This window comes from Culicoides brevitarsis, chromosome 1 (assembly GCF_036172545.1).
Source record: "Culicoides brevitarsis isolate CSIRO-B50_1 chromosome 1, AGI_CSIRO_Cbre_v1, whole genome shotgun sequence".
NCBI classification, from domain to species: domain Eukaryota; kingdom Metazoa; phylum Arthropoda; class Insecta; order Diptera; family Ceratopogonidae; genus Culicoides; species Culicoides brevitarsis.
This window is the reverse complement of record NC_087085.1, coordinates 15,075,764-15,081,763: the sequence shown is the minus strand read 5'-3', so window position 1 is coordinate 15,081,763 and position 6,000 is coordinate 15,075,764. Positions and strand designations below refer to the sequence as shown.

General features: G+C 25.4%; 1 protein-coding gene across 2 annotated transcripts in view; it reads left to right on the top strand.

Annotated features, from left to right (window-relative positions):
• Positions 1-599: 599 nt before the first annotated feature.
• Positions 600-6,000, top strand: part of LOC134837016 (POU domain, class 6, transcription factor 2) — a 47,302-nt gene continuing 41,901 nt past the window's right edge. For both annotated transcript variants that reach the window (XM_063852323.1, XM_063852322.1), the window contains exon 1: positions 600-1,429. The gene's annotated coding sequence lies outside the window, so the exon portion shown is untranslated. The remainder of the gene's footprint in view (positions 1,430-6,000) is intronic.

Here is a 6,000-nt window from a genome sequence, read left to right as displayed (position 1 = left end):
GTCGTATTGGACCGTATGACGGTACTTCGTCGTCGCACAGAGTTTGTATATCGTGAATTTTATACACATTAAAAATCATTTAATAGTCAGTTAACGACTTTGAATCATAGTGAACGGATGTTCTCTCCTCTTATAAATATCTCCTACAAAAAGTGTGCAGTAGTCGTCGTGAGCAACGCGCACACGGAACAAAATAATAATAATAATCATCATAATCATAACAAAGTAGGCGCCTCAAATGTCATATGCTTGCCGAATCTGGAGCATTAAACATTGAAAATTACACAAAATTATTTTTCTATAATATTAATAAATAATTAAAAATTATCAAGGAAATATTTAAAAAAAAAATATTAAATACATTCAGTTGAATTTTTTCAAAATAAATAATTAAAAAATAATGAGGAATCATTAAAAAAATTGTGTGGACAAAGAAATAATTTTTTTTCAAGTGAAGTTGAAAAATTAATTAATCATTTTGAACAAAAATAAAAGAAATATAATAAATTAAAAAGGACGAAATGTGCTAAGAGACAAAAATAAAAAAAAAAAATTAATCGTCCTTATTATAAACAGAGAAAATAATAATAATAAAAAAAATATTAAATACAATCAAATAACTTTTTGCTTGATAAACACATAAAAAATAATAAATAATAGAAAAACAGTTAAGGAAAAAAAAAACAAAACAAACACAAAAATTATTATTAAACGACACAATTGTATTGTTCTTTGGGTTTGGGTCCGTACACGAGTCCACATAAAAAGCGGCAAAAACTCATCATCATCGTCATCAAGTATAATTATAATAACAGTCACTATTTTATTATTTTATACACAACTACGACAACGTGCATCGTGTACACTCGAAAAATTCTACAAAACACGACACCCAGCAAAGCAGCTACTTAAATACACAATTATAGTAATAATATAAAATTTTCTATTTGAGGGTAAATTTATTGATTAATTAAAGTTAATGTTGTTGTGTCGTCTGCAACGTTGATCGCAAGTAGAACAGTTAACTCTTCTACGCCGCCCGCCACACAACACGCCATCCATCTATCCACAGCGGCGAGACACCGAGCGAGAGACACATTGTAACTCATTTTATATCTTAATAGAATTCTATTGAACAGCACATTTAAGTTTGCCAAGTGATAATAATTAAGAAACGAAATAATATTTAGTACAATAAAAAAATAAGCAAGGAGAATATTATAAAAATTGTACACAATAGAGAAACAGACACACAAACACAAAAAGTTAATTGATCTTGATTGAATTGTAACAAAAACAAAAGCTTGTCGTTAATTTTTCATGAAGATTTTTTGAAAGAGAACAAATAAGTTATTGAAATAAGTGAGAACGCGCCAAGTACCGTTAACGTCAAAATTACTGTTTATCACAAGAAATAAGTTTTTTTGAGGTAAGTGATTTTTTTTTTAATTTATAAAATTTTAAAATTATTAAAAAAATAAAATAATTAATAAAAATTTAAGAAATTCAAAAGTTTGATTTATATTTTTTTTATGTCAATAAAAATAATTAAATAAAAAATTAATAAAATAAAATTATTTTAAATAAAAATAATTATAAGTGCAGTTAATCAATAAACTTAAAAATTTAAAAAAAATAATTATTTTTTCAAATTAGGTACAAAGTGCAGTTTATTAACAAAATTAAAAATTAATTAAAATAAATTTTTTTTTAAATTACAAATTATAGTTAAATAATAAATTTAATTATTTTCAAACATTACAAAGTAATAAAAAAATATTTGCTTTAATTTGCTATTTTTAATAAGAAATGATAAAAATAATAAAATGATAATTTAAATTTCTTAATAATCGTTACACGAGATCAGATAAAAATTAAACATCTATAAAATTAATAAGATGTGTATAATTATTTATTACCTTAAATGAAACAAATCGAGCTTGAATGTAACTAAAATTGCGGAAAACTTTATTTTGTTGTAATTTAAAATGAATTAAAGTTCAGAAATTACAGTTACAAAGTTATAAAAATTATCTTTGATAATTATCTCGTTTGGTATAATCAATCCGTCGGTTTTGATATTCAAGATAATTAAATAAATATTGCAAGATTAATTAATCTTGTTTAATAATTTTTAAAATAATTTATTGATTTTTTTTTTAAATAAATATAAATTTTTTATTTAAAAAAATATTAAAAAAAAAATCAAATAAATCTAATTTTCCTAATTTCATAAATAAAAAAACATTTTATAATATAAAAATAATTTTTAATAATAATTTACCTAATTAATAATAAATAAATAATTTTTAATAATATAATAATTTTAATTAAAACTATAATAATTAAAATGTTTCAGGAAATTTTACAAATATTTGACATATCAAGATTTTTTTAAGGAATTTATGAAATTCCATTTTTTCCGGAGATTCCATATAACCGCAGTTTTTTCCATAATTACTCGATTTAGATTCTAATGAAAAAACGGTATTTAACGAAAAAAAAAACAAAAGTGAAAAAAACACATGATGAATCACAAAATAGTAAATATTTTCATGAAAAACACGCTTTTATATTCATATTGTACGACATGCAGGCACACAGAGATAAAGTGTGAATGAATCAATGAATGAAGAGTCCTAGTACATTGTTGTTGTTGTTGGTGGTGTCGTTTCGTGTACTCATGGCATGCCCGTGTTGTTGTTGTTGTTTCTGCCTGGCGTTCATAAAATATGTGTGGCAGAGAATATGTTTTTCCACGCAAAAATTCCACGTGCTACAATCATTTTTCCATAATATTGCCGAGAGTATGGCCTATGTAGCGTATCCACTGCGCTGCCGAGTGTATTATGTTGGTGTGTTATAACGCGAAGTAGTAGTAGAGACACAGATGATTTTATTTTCTGGTGAATGAAATGTTTTATATCGTGTATATTTTTGACTAGGAGAGAGTAGTAATATTGTACAAATTTATATTTATATAAAATATAAAACATTATGCGATGTGAATGGATGGGAAAAACGCTTTTGCCATGCCATGCCATGAGATGAGAATAAAATGTAGTGTAGCAACAAATTTTGTTGTGTGAAATGCTAGCAGCTATTAAAAAGGAGTAACACTGTGTTAAGTTTTGAAGGTAAAAAGAGCACATCGCTCAACGTGCATGACTTTGTGGCGGCTTTGTGTTACTCTGAATTATGCGATAATGTGAGTTTGTGGCTGTTTGTGATCTACTTAACTTATAAATACTAAAATTAGAGACGTGAAAATTAACCGAATGAAGAGGTGTTAATAGGGCGACCACATTTTTCGAGATTTTATCTAGAATGAAAATTTAAAAAAATAATTAAAAATATTTTTTAAAGCTAAATTCCTGATTTTGATGAAAAAAATTAAATTAAAAAAAATAATTTTCACTGCAGGAAATGTTGATAATTTTTTTTATTATTTTAATAAATAATTATCTAAAAATACTATTCAAAAAATTAATATTTTAAATAAAAATTTAATATAATGAAAATTTTTAAAATATCAGTTCTTAATTTTAATAAAAAATAAAATTTAAATAAAAAAAGAATTTTTTACTGCAGGTGATGTTCGATAATTTATTTTTTATTTTTATTATTAAAAAAAATTATTTAAAAATTTAATATTTAAAATTAAAAATAAAATATAAATAATTTTTTTAAAATATGATGCAATTTTTAGTTGATAAATAAATTTAACAAATTTATCTCAAACAATTCATTAATTAAATTAATTTTATGAAAAAAAATTCAAAATGCATAATTTTTTGTCTTAATTGATCAATTTGACTTTGCTTAAAAGAACATTTGCAAGCGACGAAATTAATTTAAAAGAAACTCTTCACTCTTCGATACACTTTTGTCCTAATTATTTATTCATAAAAAACCCCTAAAATTTTTGCGCGTTACTTTAATTAATAACATCGGATGAATCTGTCTGTTCGTTTCTAATCCCGTTCGTCCTTTTATAATTTATTTTACGTTTTTACACACAAAAAAAAGATAATAATACGTAATTAAGAAAATGAGCAAGATTTTTTCTCCGTCTTCCTCGTTCAAAAGTCTATATGAATTATTCTAATGGATGCCGATAATATGCTTTCAAAATATATAATGATCCTTTTTTATTAGCATTTATGTGATTTTGAGCAAAAATTAATTAATTTTTTATGTGATTTTATTATCCTTTTTTTTTGCTCATCATATTTTTTTGATTTAAACTTTTTATTGTTGAAATGAGCTTTTTAGCCATATTTTCAACATCCATATTTTTTTTTTATTATAATTTCCATGAATACGAGAGAAAATATTCTGCACGCGTATTTCATTTCCCATTAATTTTGGGTGTTTATGAATACTATAATGAAACGGGCAACACGAAAAATTACAAACTAATGATAGATTTTCTTTTGTAGTGTAATTAATCACCGAAAAAATGAGAGTAAGAGCACGAAAAGACGAAAAAAATGTGTGTCAGAATAGGAAAAGGGAATGAATTCCTTTTTAATTCCTCTTCCACTCCGTATTTATTATTATATAATTTACCCTTCTTATAATTATCATTATTATCATTTTGCTCATAACATTACAGAGGCAACGGAAAAAAAAAATAAAAATAAGAATGATATTTGGTCCGGAAGACGATTATCTGTTTTTGATGATTCAATTTTTCATGATTAGCTGTGCTTAAATGAGCATCCTTTCTCTTTTTCAATTCACTATGTAGAAATTGATTGATCAATTCCAGTCCAAAAATGGGATTTCAATTAGAATTTTCGGACGCATTATCTCGTAGATTGATTGTATTTTATTCATCACAAAAAGGGGAATGAGAGTAATTTTCTGCAAAGTCATTTTAATTATTTATTTTGCGTATGTGTCTTAAGAGACTTTCCTTGTTTTGCGGCGATCCTCGAAGAAAATTCAAATTGAAAAAGGTCCGGCAATTTCGTAAATTATGTACAAGTGACGAAAACAATTTACCGAAAAATGCGATGAAAATACCACCTATTTTAAAATAATCTACAGACCCACATGCTCGGTGGTTGTTTTAATATAATATTACTTTCCAAGCATTTAAAATTCGGCGAAAACACGGAAAAGTAGTAGTTGTTGTGGAAAACGCGCGGCATATTTGTCACAAGGATAAATATTGTATAAACAGCACAAAAATGCTCGCATTATAAATGTGAAAGATAAAATAAAATTGCCTGTTGACTGTTGCTCTCTGTGTCGGTCGGTCGGCGGTGCTGTTTTATTTAATCATACACGATATATTTTATACAGATTTTCAATTTTAAAGATGTTTTTAAGCGGTATCCTCCTCGCATCGTGCGGACAGAGCGGAATGATTGGTGTGTCAGGTACTACATTCATAATAATAATATAAAACAACAACAACAAATAATAAAATTTTTGAATAAAACATATGTATGAACCTTGTGTGTAACTGCAAAATATACAAAATTAAATAAATGCACTCGGAAAAAAATACGAGAATTAAATTGAGTGAAAATTATCTTGCCAACCACGTGTTTTATGTATTTTCGTCATATTATATTATTATTATATTATTTTGATTGGTGTTGTGACATTTACTGGAAAAACATTTGCTGGACCACTTTTTAAAAATAAAACGAGTTCAAGGCAGTTCGAGATAATTTTAACTTGTTCCCTTTTTGTATTAAATTTATTTTTAATACTATGCTTAAGCATTTTCTGTAAAATTTCGTAAAATTTGGGGACAGTCCTAATTATATTTTCGTACCATTTCGACCTTTATCTCATTATTCATTATACCACTAAAATTAATGTGTACGAGAGATGACAAAAAGTTCGTCTTCGTCTTTGTTCATTTCAAGAAATGTGCGTCCTTTTGTATTAATTATTATATTATTTCGTCACATAACTTACAAAAAGCATGTATAACATAAACATATATATATACACAAAGGTTTTTCGTGTAACGTACAT